General features: G+C 36.1%; 1 protein-coding gene across 1 annotated transcript in view; it reads right to left on the bottom strand.

Annotated features, from left to right (window-relative positions):
- The window catches only part of LOC112991965 (adhesion G-protein coupled receptor V1), a 294,714-nt gene that overhangs the window by 136,335 nt on the left and 142,612 nt on the right, over positions 1-15,767 (bottom strand). The gene's annotated exons all lie outside the window — the stretch shown is intronic.

Raw genomic sequence — 15,767 nt, forward strand, 5'->3', positions numbered from 1 at the left:
TTTGCCAAAGCCAAGAAAAACAAAACAAAACAAAAAGCACCCTAAAATAAACAAAAAACAGGCTCTTGCCTTGGCCTTAGGGAGGAAGAAGAAACCTCAGCACCTTGAGGGAGAAGCAATCAGCTCTGAAAACAGAGGACAAAGAAATTTTCAAATAATAAAGTAGATCTGCACAACTCTTTCTTATTTTTAATTGACTTCCAGACTTGCTAAAAAACCAAACAAAATGGAGGGCCATATTACAAGAGCACTTACTCTTTAACCTACATCGTACATTTGTCTCCAGACCTAATAATGTAGGAGGGATATTTTAGCAGCTAAAATAAAAACAGGGTCTACTGCAAGTAATACCTGCTCCCAGCATTTCTCTGACCATGCAGGTTTTAATCAATGAAAGAAAAAAAATCTCATCTGGAAAAGAACATGAAAAATTCCATGCAGTCCAACAAAGCTCTGTAGTATGATCTAGAATAGGTTATCAGCACTAATAGATAGGCTTTTTAGAGCAAGATAGGAAGTTTTGGAATATTTACAGTCCAAATGATTATATGGGGAATATTATAATGTCAACATAGAACAGAAAACACATGGGCCCAATCCCAATTCATTATCACGCTTGTGGACACCTGTAAGCTGAAATAGGCTTGGGATAAAATCCATTTGCTTTTTACATCCCACTGATCTGTTCAGTGTGATGGTAAACCTAGCATGCCTCTTATTAACTCCTCATTCACAAAATATTTTTAACACCAAGCAAATCAGGGCAGTGCATACCTGTTAGGCTACTACTGTAATGATGCAGTCAGTTCAGGGTAAAAATCCTTCGACACTACCTGACTAAAGGTTAGCAAATCAGAGCTTAGTAGCAGATTTAAGCTTGGAACTAAATTTCTTAAGTATGACATTAATAAAAACATCCAGAAATTACACTGCCTAAAGCATATTATTATTGGATTTAAAAGTGATGAAGTTCTTAGCAGCCTAGTAATTCCAAACGGAAAGGTTAAAATAAACAACCTCTCCCCCCGCCCCCAAACAGAGAACTTCACAACAGAATTAGTTCTAGAAATTCTGTATAATCTGAGAGTGTAGCAATTGCCATTATTATGCTCGGTTGTGAAAAATAACCAGAGGAGAAACATGCTATTGCACTGACCACACAGCTGGACTGATGCTCAGAACAAACTGTAAGAAAAATATTTAGCTCCATATGTCCATCTTACACGGGAGGAAGTCTCAATGGGAGAGAAAAAATGGGAACTTGACTTACAGTCTGAGATGACTAATACACATTTTTATTTTAACAGTGATACTTCATTTTTCTGAATGGTCTGTCACAGGCAGCTATTACGGAAAGCTCTTCCAATCTCAGTCAGGAAGCACTGGCCATATTAAAAACGATGTTCAACAATGTGGCCTATCAAACCACTTATACTTAGGTGTGTACCACAATTAATCTATCTATATCATTCTATCTTAAGAAAACCTATTATATTAGCGAGTATGTGACCGTTCATAACATACTAGATTATTTAAAGCATATTAATTTGTAATTATCAAATAAGAGACCACTTTTAACCTCATGAATTTATTTCTTTGATATGATGAAAATGAATCTACATTGCTTAGATGAAAGTCTTGACAAGCAGGTATGAAACAATATTAGAAAACAGAGTGTCAAGCCCAAGTTGAGAATACATCCCATCTCCCTTTGTTCCTAATCAAAAATGCTGAAGAGAAAATTAGAGACTTAACCCATTTCTTTTACTCTACAGAACTGGATTCCTATTTAAAAATCATGCTTCTCTCCCTTTGTACAAAAGAAATATAATAAAAACACTTGAGGTTTTGCAAGCATAAAGTTTGAAATAGATTGAAAATTAGCTACTATAGCTACAACTTCTTCATGTCTTTCCCTGTAAAGTACCTCAAAAATGAGGATGGTGTCAACTGAGGTTTTACAAGACATCAGTCTTCTGTAGTCTGGTGTTCCCCAAGTGCTAGACTACAGTTATGTGATATACCAGATCGTCTAAGTTATGGACCTGTCTAGGATTATTTAGCATCCAAGATCATTCAGTGCATGTTAGGACAACATCACTAAAACTTCTTGTGACTAATTTAAGACTAAATTTTGGGGAAATATGGAAGTGGCTAAGTGAAGCTACAACCCCTGCATTTCCACCAGTGATGGCAAGTGACGATTTCCAAATTAAGTAATCTGCTGCATGTTTCAATCAACAACCCTTAGCAACCTAAAAAGATTAAATATTCCTTAAAAGCTAATATAATAGCATTCAATGGAAACTTCAAGCAGAAAAGGTGCCTGCTGAAACTAAAGACATAGTGGATTCTTTACACTACAAATTCCTCAGGTATGATCTTGCCTTCAAATTTACCTTTATAATATTTAGCACGTTTTAAGAATCATGAATGATGTAAAACTACATAAATTAATGAAGCAACAAGTGAACTATGAACTAATTAAACTGGCAATAAACTACTGAAAAATAAAAGCTCACAATAATTGGTATTTGCTTTAAAATGGTTTTCAACTGTTTTAAACTATATTTAAAGTTTAATTAGGCAGGTCATATTGAAAAGAGGACAGGCTTTTATCTTATTATATAGCTCAATGTTTGCATTATCCTGTAGAATATTAAAACATTTTGAAGATAGAAATGCATCAGTAATTCCAGAAGTTACAAAAATAAACTGTACCTTTTCCCTTTGATAAACAGACTGTCCACTGGAATCTGACCTTTATCAGGCTCACTTATAACAGCTGTGCATCTCAGCATTTCCAGACAAAGAAATAGTTTCTGAAGATGCTTGATCCTGTAGTGAAACTTTGTAAGTACACTTCCACTGTGAAAGGCTGGAGGAAAGAATACATTTCTCTGGGCAGTCTGCTTTGATCTACAAAGTAATACTTGCTGGGTCTCAGCCTCCAGAAATGAATGATTTCAGGACAAAAAACAACAACAACAACAACAACAACAACAACAACAAACCCTGAAACATTAGCAAATGCTGTGAAAATTAGCACAGATCTGCACATGTGGATGTGTCATATACTGCAGCAGAATCTTAAGAACTCTGAGAACTGTGAACAGTTATCTTGATAAAGATCTCTTATTACATTTTATTATTTTACAATGCATACCTTCTAGGTTTCTAAACTGGGATAAACTTAGTTGAAGTTTATTATGAAACCGAAGGAAAATTATTCAGGCAACAATAAGGAAAAGTGTTTCTCAGGTTTAGTGGGAAATTCCAAGTGACCCTCGTGCTCCTGGCCAGAGCAAGCTAAGCTGGTCAGCTGCAAGCTCAGCCTGCTGCTATCACTGGATTTCAGTGGGATTACTCATTTGTGTTTGTGGAAAAAAAAGAACTAATTTCCATTCTGCTTGTAAAGAGAAGATAACAATGCCTTACATTTGCTTGCTATGTCAGCAATGACCTATTAATATAATTAAGACCAACTTCACCTTCAATTTTATCCTTTTAGTACCACTGAGCATACAGGCACAGCACAAAGAGAGCTTACAATCTAAATGCCAGAAGCCACAGAGCTAAATTCATTCAAAATTCCATTAAATAAACATAACCAACAGTATATTATAGAGGAAAAATTTAACATAGGTAGAGGAAGGCAAAAGTGAATGGATTCACTGGCTTTTATAACACACAAGGTGGCTGAAGAGCTAATGCTTTAGACTTATTCATTGTACAGTGAACACCATTTCATTTAACTTCCCAACTTTGGTTCTATTTCATTTCTCTTCCAGTGAAATCACATTTACACATGGCTTTAAAAACCCAGTCTGAAGTTAACAAAGTGTATTTCAACAATAGATGGTATTTACTATCCAATATAGTCTTCTAGAAGACAAAGCTAGGAAATTAAGACATTCAAACTAATAATTAACCCGAAGTGATTAGTTGCCATCATGTTTGGTCTCAATTAAAAGTCAGTAATGAGCTGCAAAGTATTAATGCTATATATTGGTCTGCATAAAGTACAGGAGCCAAGTTACATGTTTATACAAAATATAAAGATTAATATATTAACCTTTTCCAGGTCGAGGGTAGGGCTATTTGTATCAGAATGAGTTAATGACTTGGCAATCCTTAAAATGAGGATTTGGGAACACAGTAACAACCACTCAAAACTCTGCTCAAAGGTAAGAGAGTGTAAGGATCTGCACCAGTTACAGAGCATTTTTGAATGTGAGGATAGCTTTTGTTACAGAGCTCAGTCTTATCTCCTCTGGGGATCTTTTGAAAATGTTGATATTACTGTCTCTAATTCAAGTAAACTATTGTATCTAGATTATAGTCCAGTACAACTTGTAGTATTTTTAAAATACTTTAGAAGCAACGAATAGCAGCAGCTATGAGCCACTTCTAAGGGTGAATTTGCCAACAACAAACAATTCTGTATCTATACTTCTCAGCTGTGCTTTTCTCCATCTGCAGCTCGCCTACTTTTGTGTCAAGTCATGTACTACTATGAAAGAGGTGGTGGGAAGATAAAATGTTTTTGTATGTTAGATTTATAGGACCAATATATCTTCATGGGACCCATTCACATTGTATGACTTCTTGATCCTTCTTTGTTCTCACTTTGGGAACACAGTAAAAAAAAAAAGAAATCAGCTATCATCCACCATTCTTTGGCCACTATTTGTCCCCGGACCAGGAAAGACAGGAAATGACTTCTTCAGCATTACTATATGGTGAAATTTCTCTCTCAAAATTTAGCATCTTCCTCATTTGCAAACTATACCTTAATATGTAAGATCATTCTACAGCCTTGAGCGTGAATACTGAAAAGCTGCACTACTATCTTGCCCAAGTAAATGAAAAACTGTAGTAGGGATGAAAGAATGAAATCTTCCTAGCCCAGAAGAAAACTGCCAAATCCACCACGTCATGGTGGTCCATGAGCTATGAGTTCTGTCTAGCTATTAACTTAGAAAAAAATGACCAGAAGATGATACACAATGTATTTTCAAGGAGTAGCTTCCCATCAAAATAGCACCTCAGTGGATTTGAACTGCTTTGTGCAAAGTTTTGGAGTAGGGAACATGATTTAGTCATGTACTTCACTATTTTGTTATGTGAGGTCCTCTTATGCATCATTGTCATTGATTCCATTCTTTCCTTGGTAATCAAGGTGGTTTTCCTCTTGTGAATTGCACCATCACATACTGGCCTCATTTCTGTCTTCTTTCTGGGTTGCTTGAGTTTCAAAATCCTTTAATACACAAATCATTCCCAATAAAATGGAAATATATCATAATCTATGACCAACTGAAATGTTTCTGAAGCTTTTTTTGCGATTGAACGTCGTGAATTTGATTTTTTTTGCACAAGAACATATAATTTATACGTTCCTGATTTCTCCATCTGACCAATATGCAATGCAAACTCCTTATTGCTTATTTCACTCATCATTCACTACCTAGTAATTCCAGCATTTACAGTTTTCATGGTCATTCTTCAGAGTCTATTCAGATCTAGATTTTTACTAGTCTCTTTGCTTTAATTCATATTTAATTTAGCACAAAATGTACCCACTTAACTTACAAGAGGCAATAAAAGAATGATTAAAATGAATACGGTCTCTCTTGACTCTTTTATGAGCTCGTTATATGATTCTTATAAACCCATGTAAAGTCATTTTCAAATGACAATTTCCATTATTGTACTTTCTATACAACAACAGACAAAAATCCTCCTGCTGATTAAACTATCAAAACTTATACAAATGTATTTAATCACAATTAACTGTAATCATGGGTGAGTCGGTATTTATAAACATCTTATTCAATTATTTTTAAATGCAAACTGAACACCTATAGACTTAAAAATTGCCCTGTGAATCTGGCATGATCAGATTCTAGTTTCACTTATACCAAGAAAATAATCCAGTGAAGTCTTGAACAGGATTTGTTAATTTAATGTGTATGAAACATCAGCTGTCTGTAAGATATGAAGAAGCAGATTCATGAAAAACTGCCAAAAATTCAAACAAAAAACCTAAGAAAAAAGTGTAGATATTCTTGAATATGGAAGTAAGCAAACAAATGAAACATATGAAGGAAGGTTGTTGGAGTAAAAATAAAAGCTAAGCATTCAATGGTTAGTATAATTTTAATTAGCTGTAAATGAAAACTGCTGAGGCACTAAGGCTCAAGAAAGTCCATGGGTTGTTTTTTTCCAAAAGATGAGCAAATCTTTAAATTAGTTTAACAAACTTCAGATTAGCACTGCACAGGGGTTGCTAGGCACAGAATTTACAGGTAACAGCAATTGCTGAGAATCTTCTCTCCTATAAAGCAGGGCTGAGAAAAGCCTTTAGAAGGGAAATGAGCAGTGGAAGATTTGCTGACTAGGAGAAATAATAGATATTCACATTTTTGTTATAGTTGAAAGGCAAACATGAGTGGACAAAACAAAGGGAGAGGAAAAAAGCAGAAAATACGAAGAGCTGAAAATCGCATTAAGCAAAGACAGCAAAACCTGGTTCGTGATAAGATACAAACAGAAAGAGATGAACAGGCACCTTGGGAGTACTGCTATCTATTCCACTCTGTGTGTGGTCCCCAAATGTTTGTGATGTTGAAAAAAAGTACAGTATAATGAAAAAAAGAGCTGGAAGGCATTAGCTGATAGAAATCTCATATACTTATGCTTTAAAGTGACAAACGGAACACTTGACTGTTTGCAATGAGGACAGGAGGTGTGAGATAATGCAGTAGCATTCTAACATATGTTATAGTATTGCTCATATATCTGAGTTTTGGCAAACGGTAGGAGATAATTTATAAGAAGATACTAACAGCTTGTGCATTAACAGTACATTGTGACTCAACATCAGAAAACTTAACAAGGGAAGTAAAGTAATATTATCCTTAGGAATGGCAAAAGTAGAAAAACACAGGCATTAGAATAGTGATATGCTATCACTAAGAGGACAAAATTGTGTGTTCGTTAATTAAAAAAAAAAAGTAAAATAAAGTTAAAATTACATGAGTATCTCAAATTTATTTCTTACAGGCTTCATCACTTAGCCAGGCCTTGCAGAGCTGCTCTTCTTGCCTTTTTTCCTTCAAAGGGATAGAGAGCTTTCAGCTGCTTTTACAGGTCCATATCCTCTAGACTGAGACCTGAAACACCTCCTCCTACAGCATCTGCATTGCTCCTTACTTTTGCCCGAATCTTGGCTTTAAATATCTGCAGATAACCTCAAGTTTATACTAAGTATCACAGTGCCACAGCGATTTCACATCCGACATTCCCTCTGCTTTGCCAAGCCTCCAGCCAGTAACTACAGAGGAAAAATGACACCCTCTACCGGAAAAATGAGAAAGACTCAGCAAAGAGATTTCAGTGGATATGCTACCCTTCCTAGCTCCTCACATGACGTTTTAGAGGATCAGGGTAAAGCACTGCCAGTTGTTTTACAGTAACAGTCCTTCTTCAAGGGTATGTTACATATAATCCACATCCTGACAATTGTGTGTTCCAATGCTTGAGATCAGAATTTCTTGACCATCAGATTCTAAAAGACCTCATACATCATATCCATCACCTGAAGACACCATTTTCTACTACAAATGCCTGATTATCTCCCTGGCTTTGACTGTATCCAATTCTGTTCTTGAGGACTCACAAGTAGTGACTTCATGTAATACAGATGGGGCCTCAGAGCCTTCCTGACCATAAAATTTCATTGCTCTACTATCAAAGCATTCAATTTAGATAACTCTACTATGAAATTGCCTTTTATATAAACTAATCAAATAGTTCTACTTATTTCTGGGATAAAACTGCTTCTGAGAGAAGCTGCATGAACTTAAGACTGTGGTCTGACTTGGCAGGAATGACTGAAACCAGCTAATAGATAATTAACTAATTCAATATGAAACCTACTAAGATAGCCACTGGGAGGAAGGGTTTAGGTGCTAGTTCTCCTTGCAAAGGCAATAAAGATTGTAGGTGAAAATCCAATTAGTTACTATAGTAGATGAGAAAGTTTTAGACATTATTATCTGAAATAATTCCTTCCATTATGGAAGTATACTGTCTATTACCACTCTCCTTACTGAAACATTTAAGAGTAACTGGATGAAATGCAGGAACAGCAGGCGGAATGCACAATTTCTAGAACGGGCACCAGTTCTGGTCTGGTGTCTGGTCTGGTCTGGCCTGGGTCTAGTTCTCATTTGTTTACTCTGTGCCCTCACAGACCCTATGGATTGCTCATCCTCCTGAAGAGCTATCAGTACCACATTCAGCATTGTTTATTGCTATCAGATTACAGCAAGGAAATGAGAGGAGGAATCCTAAGCCTCAAGGATAAATAGGTTTTATAAAGTGAACTCCTTTACGCTACGCAAATGGGCTCTAACCACATGGTATATAACATATAAAAGTATTTCCTGCTTCCTCTTGCACAAAAAAGAATTTTATATTTCACATGGACATGGAGTTTACTGAAGCTCAGGACCAGACTTGGTCAGAAACAGCCCTTTAACAAATATTTCCCATTGGCTGGCTCTAAAAAGCACAGGCATGAAGGAGGACTGAACTGTCCTGAAAGTTTCTCTTTGCTGTCTAGAGAGAGGCCGGCACTGAATCATTCCTTGGCGCAAGCTGCTCCAGTGGCGAGACAGTGGTACAGAGAATCACCCTATCCACTGCATTCAGGAATATTCTTTTCAAACCCTTCCTATCCAGGTATTTACAACAATTTCTTTTTGGCTTTAATTATGCAAGGGGGAAATTTAAAATTCCCTTGGAAGAGAAGGGTTAAAGACAATTACAGAGAAGCAACATTTCACAGTTCATGTAGAAGTTTCACCCTCATACAATGGCAGAACTTGCAAGCTCTAGAGGACAGAATTTGTTACTCCAGAACTGAAGGCCTGGCTTCTCTACCAGGCTTTTCTGCCTTCCATCCTCTTTTATACACCATCCTGTTTGCTCTTTTCTTCCTATTGACTTCCAAATTGACTTTACAAGTTTTATCCTTATATGCATTGCTCCTGTGTAAGTCCTCACTGCCATGGCCTTTCAGAACTGATTCTTGCATCACCTCTTAGGGATTTCATCACATCCTTAAAATATATGGTACTTCTAGCAGAATTATATTTTCTACCTTCCTCCAAATCTGAATAAGTCCAAATGATAAAACAACAATTCTCCAAATATTAGTTCTTAGAAATCTAGTTCTTAATAATTAAACTTTTCTTAAGACTACATTTTGAGTCATTTCTAAATTAATGTTTAACAGCTTTTTTTAAAATAGGATTGTTTGCACCTTTTCTTCTTAAAAAGCATATAACTGGCATATATATTTGTATTTCTTCTCTGAGTGAATAATTCACAGCTTTCAAGCAGTTGAATACAGTAAGTACAACTCTCCTCATGCATTTTGGTTGAACTCAGCTTACCAGCTTGATAAGTATTATATATGTGATGAATGATGATGCTAAGTGCTACTGAAGCTTGAGGACTGGTTAAATTAGCAAATATAGGCCTGTTGTTTGACAAAGGTAGAGCTCCAAGTTTTCTCCAGATGTCTTTTTTTTTTTTTTTTTTTATACTGTTAGACTAGAATTTCATGTTACTGGCCAGAATAGATGGCCATTTGTACACAACTACTGCTGTAATCAGATTGTAGATGCTCAAGTATTCCAGAGAAACAGCTACTGCACAATATATATACACAATATTGTATACACAATAAATCAAAAGGGAAGACTTATCACACACACATGTCATTTGCAATGTGCAAGTTCAGTGCATTGCAGAGATATAGGACATAGGGAGCATGTGCTGCACAATGGCCTATACATACATAGTGAAATCTGCTGTGGCAAGATGCATTAAGCTGAGCACAAACCACTTATACAGTGCATATTCATATATTTCTGCCTGGGAATTCCCAGAAGAAAGCATGGGAGCCATAAGCAATAACCCTTAATAACAGATGCTACTTCAGGTTTATTGTTTTTTTAAAAGGAGAATTTTATTGATTGGAATGAATGTATTGAGGCATTGTGAAATAAGTTCACATTGTAAGTTACTTTTTCAAATAAACAAATGCTCACCTAAATTTAATTTGAAACCCCAAACCTCAGCCTGTTAATTTTTTTCCTTTTGCCTTTTAGGGAATTGCTGCATGAAGTTTAATAATATAGCATGCTGTTGAAACAAACAAACAGAAGTACTATAACAAACTAATCATTCAAGAAATAATGTCTTTGGAGATGATTCTTTGAGTAAGTATCAGAAAGGAAAGAAAAAATGTTTAGAAAGCTCTAGCCTTTTATGTCTTTCCAAAGAGATTCACCAACACCTGGTATACTAAATTGACCAATGTCCATTCCTGAATATTTTACAAATTCTCCATTATCACTGGAAACTCGAACTCCACAGAGAAGAACGAAAGGAAGGTAGGATTCTGTGAATCACCATTCACCATCACTGTCACAGTTGATGAATTACTGCGTGCAGCTACAAAATAGGCACAGTCCTGGAAAAGCAAGTTTCTCAGCAATGTGTTGAAAAGGTTTGACTGCCACCTACAGATAATAGTAAATAGTGCATTGGTAGTGATAGAAAAAGAAAAAAAAGTATAAAAAAGAAAATAACACTGCAAGCTGAATAAACATCCAGTGCAGATATAAGAGGAAAAGTATTTATTCAAGTATGTATCTAACAATGTAACTCGCCTGAAAAACTTCTTAGATTTTTTTTCTGCTAAAAATATAAGTGCACATACCAAAATGGTTAGTGCTAGTTCTTTTAAAGAGCTAAGTTTATAACAGAATATTCTCTCTCTAGCATCATTATTTAAGAGGTATTTTAATCATTCATTGAAACCTTCCTGAATGTTGTGATCTTAACACATGGAATTTTTCAACCTTCTTTCTTCACGTCTATGTATGTTGCCTATCCAGAAAGATATAGCAGCTTCCTTCATGCTGTATAATGGGGTGAGATTTACTAGCTATGAACCCAATGTCTACTACTGCCTCAGTATTACCAGATAAAAATGCTAAGTACTAACATTTTCCTTGTACTTAAACATGATTTTCATGTAGTAAGTTCTCAAGCTAATTAAATCTCTTAAATTACTCCAGTCATCAGTTAGCAAAAATCCAAAACATTTAATTGTATAATAATTATCCAATTATATGTATACTCTCCAAATATTAGTAGGTGGATAGAGCGTGCGCTCGTGTGCTCTCTCTCGCTCTCTCCATATATATTCTATTTCGAGTTTTCTGTAAAACTCAGCCTTCCTAGTTCTCTCTAAGCATAGCACATGCCCATATGTCACAACACAAATAACTGGATAAAAACTTTTTCAACTGTTCAGAACAGCTAGCAAAATAGTTCAACTCACTCCTGTCAAACATATCCTTTCTCTTTTCCCTCTATCTTAAACTCACATTCTCTTCTTAAGTGGCTGCCATCAAATCGGCTTTCTTTCCTCTCTAAACTAGCTAAATAGCTAAGTGTTTGCCCTGCTGAAGCCCTCTTTCAAAAGTTTCACTGTAAACCTGCAGAATAATGACATGGCATCCACCATGGCAAAAGGAAAAGGATGTCAGGACAACCATGGAGTTTAGGGGCTGTGGAAGAACAAGGAAAGGACAAAGAGGCTTTCTAAATGGTCTGTATAAAATTAACTATAACTAAAATATAAATTATGATATTTCTACACAGTATGGAACTGTGCTGAGAAACTTGCTCTTCCAGGACTGTGCCTTCTCTGTGGTTCTGCATAACAGTTCTGCACTGAACAATATTTCATATAAAAGTTGCGCAGTGCATTTAAATAGAAAACCAGCAAAGGAAAATTTGTGTACTGATGCTGAAGTTACTTCCTTGGTTTCAAAGTCCTTCAATAGCTAGGATTGAACCCAGTATTCCAGAACCCAGATATCTCTGACTCTTCACTATTACCTTCATATACGAAGGAGGAAAGGCAAATTGGTATTTTTATGCTCTTATATCCTATTAGAAATTCATGTCTATTTTTAATCTGCTACCTTCTGTAATTTTTTCCTGCATTAAAGAGTCCCAATTTTCCACTCCTGTGAAGTACATACATTTCAGATTATTTTTCTCTGTAATTTTTTGCTTTTTCTCAAAATTTATTCTAGCTATTACAAGAAAGATAGAAACAAAAATTCAAACTGTCCCTTTCATGCTTAAAATGCTTAATAGCAAAAAACATAAAAGTGAGAGAAGCTGCCTTTAATCACTGTCTACTGAAAAGAAACCTACCAAATTCAATAGAGATATTAAGAAAATCTGGATTTTTCAGCAAATTAGAACTGCTAGGCCATGCTACTGAAGACATTTTTTGCACATGAGTACAAGAAACAAAAAAAGTACCACCAAAAAAGGGGTATATGTATATTTGAAGAAAGATGTGCTTAACAGGAAAAGAAATGCAGCAACATTTTCCATTTACATTCAGCTTTAAAAATGCTTGTCTGTTTAGGTTCTTCCACACATACTTTGGAAACAAGTTGAGCTGGTCACACTGTTTTCATGAATATTAAATTTTCATTAAATATGCTTTTTAAGTGAAATACTTCCTATAGCTGTACTTGTTTTGACTATACTTTCTTCAGCAAGTGAGTGAAGGGGGGTGTGTGTGAGACAGTGTGAGGTTCATTTCAGAGTAAAGTAGCTGCAGCCCTGGCCTGAGAACTGAGACATATAAGTTTAGCAGTTTGATAAGATCTGGAATGAGTGCAACAAAATCAGATTTAGGACATTATTTAACACACGACTTTTTTGTTGGCTTTTTGAGAATTTTCAGCTTGCAGTTAGGCCTTCACTTTTCACTTGGGATATAGATAGTTTTGAAAATGACCCTATAACAACATGTTTAAAAGTACTTCTTGAACAGGTGAGCCACTGTTTGTTTGTTTGTTTAAATTTGTCCTTCCTTCTGATCAACTTTTAGGCATAGAGATGAATCATTCAACTCTTGGAAAAAAAGAGCTCAGGACTACAGGCCTAACTGTGGTCCCCAGGAAATTTATAGAGAAAATCCTACTGGGAGCTATAAGCAGGGCAAGGAAAAGAAAGTGATTGGGAACAGCCATCATAGATATACCAAGGGAAAATCATGCCTGACTAACCTGATTGTCTTCCATAAGGAGATGACTGCCTCAGGCAAGGGCAGTGGATAATTTTTTACCTTGACTTGAACAAGGCCTTTAGCATAGTCTCTATGGTATTCAGAGTTTTACCATTAATGGCTGAGATATGCTTTGGTTAGGTGGATTATAAGGTGAGTGGAAAATTGGCTGTACCACTGGGCTCAAAGGGTTGCGATGAACAGTATGAAGTCCAACTAGAGGCTGGTTACTATCGGCACTCCTCAGGAGTTGAGACAGTGGCTGATATTATTTAAAGCATTTGGACATGGATGATGGGGCAGAGTGCCCTCTTGGTAAATTTGTGGATGACACTAAAATTGGGTGAGCAGGTGATATGCAGGAAGGTGGGGCTGCTGTTCTTAGGAACCTTGACAGACTGGAAAAATGGGCTGACAGAAATCTCATGAAGGCAAATGCAAAGTCCTGCATCTGGTGACAGAGTAATCCCGTGTAACAGTATAGGGTAGGGACTAAATGGCAAGGCAGAAGCCCTGCAGAACAAGACCTGAGGTCCTGGTGGACAACAAGTTAAACATGAGTCAGCCTTTGTGGCAAAGCAGGCCAATCTACATGCTAGGCTGTATTAACCAGAGGTCAAAGGAAGCTATCCTTCCCTTCTATCTGGCACTTGTGAGACCACATCATACTATATTTGGGCTCTCCAGTACAGGAAAGAGACTGACAAGTCCAGTGGAGGTTCACCAAGATAGTTAGGGGACTAGATGACATGGCATACAAAAGACTTAGGGATGTTCAGTCTTAAGAATGTAGGAGGTGAGAATCTTCTTCTTGTCTTCAGTTACTCATTAGAAGTGCTTAGGGATAAAGGAGTCAAATTCTTCTTGGAGATGCACACAGATAGCGTGAGAGACAACGGCCAGATTGCAACAAATGAAATTGCAAGTAGATATTAGGAAACACTTTCCACAGTGGGTAGTCAAACATTGGAACAGGTTGTCCAGAAAATTTGTGGAATCTCCATTCCTGGATCTGCTCAGAATTCAGGGTCTTGAGCTATCTCATCTAGGTTGGGCTTGCTTTGAGCAGAGGCAACAAGAGAGCTTGAGAAACAAGAGAGCTTTCAAAGGTCCCTTCCAACCTAAATTATTCAGCGACTCAATAGGTTTAAATGTATGCAATAGACTTAAGAGAACTATGTAAACAGTATCAAAAAACAGCAAACCTATCTCTCTATGAAGAAGATAAGATGTTTTAATGAGTCCAAAATATCTAGTAAGGAATCCTTACAAGGAGAATGAAAAAAAAAATTATGGGAACAAGAAACTCACTGTAACAAGAAACAAGCTTCTGTATCGGAAATGCAATATTGCCAAAAAAATGGAAAAGTAACAGAGAGAAAGAATGCAGAGACTTACCTGCGTTCTGAGCTACATGTCCCAAATAAGTCTGAGCCTTCTCATGCTAGTAACTGTGCATACATATAGTACATTACAGATCTCTGGATCAAATTAACTTTCAGCATAGCTAGACAGAAATATTAAAAAATGTATAAATTTAATGTATTTTAAAAATCAAGAACTGAGATGTCAAAACTCATATGTCCTAAGGTGCAAAATACCTGGTTGGTATCCAGCGATCTCTACAAGTACTATCAGGACCTTTCCATCTCCTTATATTGCAAGTCCAGTTGCATCATGGTCATCATCAATATATTTCATTGTACAACAACAAACGATATTATGAGGTAACAAGAATAAAGTGATAAACTAACCACGGCACTGTACAAAAGCTTGTTTGAGAGATATGGCAGTTGCTAAATTTTCACAGGTAACATAGGGCTGTTTTGTTTATCCATCTACGCAGTATCTCCCCAATATCGCACATTTCCCTAAATGCCTGCCAGTTAGTATGCCTATACTCTCTCAGCATCCCTGTCTTGACCATGTATTTAGATTTTGCTTATTTGTATCATCTTTATAACATTATAAATGTACATAAATGCTACTTCGTAAGGAACCTTACTGTAAATTAATTCTTACATACTTGAGGTTATCTGTGTCTTTCCATTTCCCCAGATGCACCAAAGCTGAAGAAAGTATGTTATTTTACAGGACAGGGGGCATATTCTCCTTTTGTACACTCCTTCAGTTTGCTGACAATCATAGTTACGGACGATTTGAACTAGTATGGGAGAACCAGGCAGATTTTCCACAGTTTATTCTCTTATATTACTTAAAATTTTCATAATTAGACTTTCCTACAAATGAAAAAGTGTGCAAGAGAGTTTTCATTGTCTGCTAATCAACATAAATCTCTCCCACAGAATTTACAGTGGCTGGCATTAATCTGTTTAATAAACTGTGCTGTTAGTGATGAAAGTCATTAGTCTCAACACCCAGGCATCAAAAACTTTATTGTCCCACATATTGGACTGATGTTCTCACATCATTGTAGTCATCCATAAATTGTTCTCTAAATATTTTTTGAAAATGTATAATTTCAATTGAATTTTCAACACACGATATTTATATTTCAACCAACATAAATATCACATATTGAAAGTTCAATTGAAACTATACATTTTCCAAAAATATTTAGAGT

Source organism: Dromaius novaehollandiae, chromosome W (genome assembly GCF_036370855.1).
Source record: "Dromaius novaehollandiae isolate bDroNov1 chromosome W, bDroNov1.hap1, whole genome shotgun sequence".
Lineage (NCBI taxonomy): Eukaryota > Metazoa > Chordata > Aves > Casuariiformes > Dromaiidae > Dromaius > Dromaius novaehollandiae.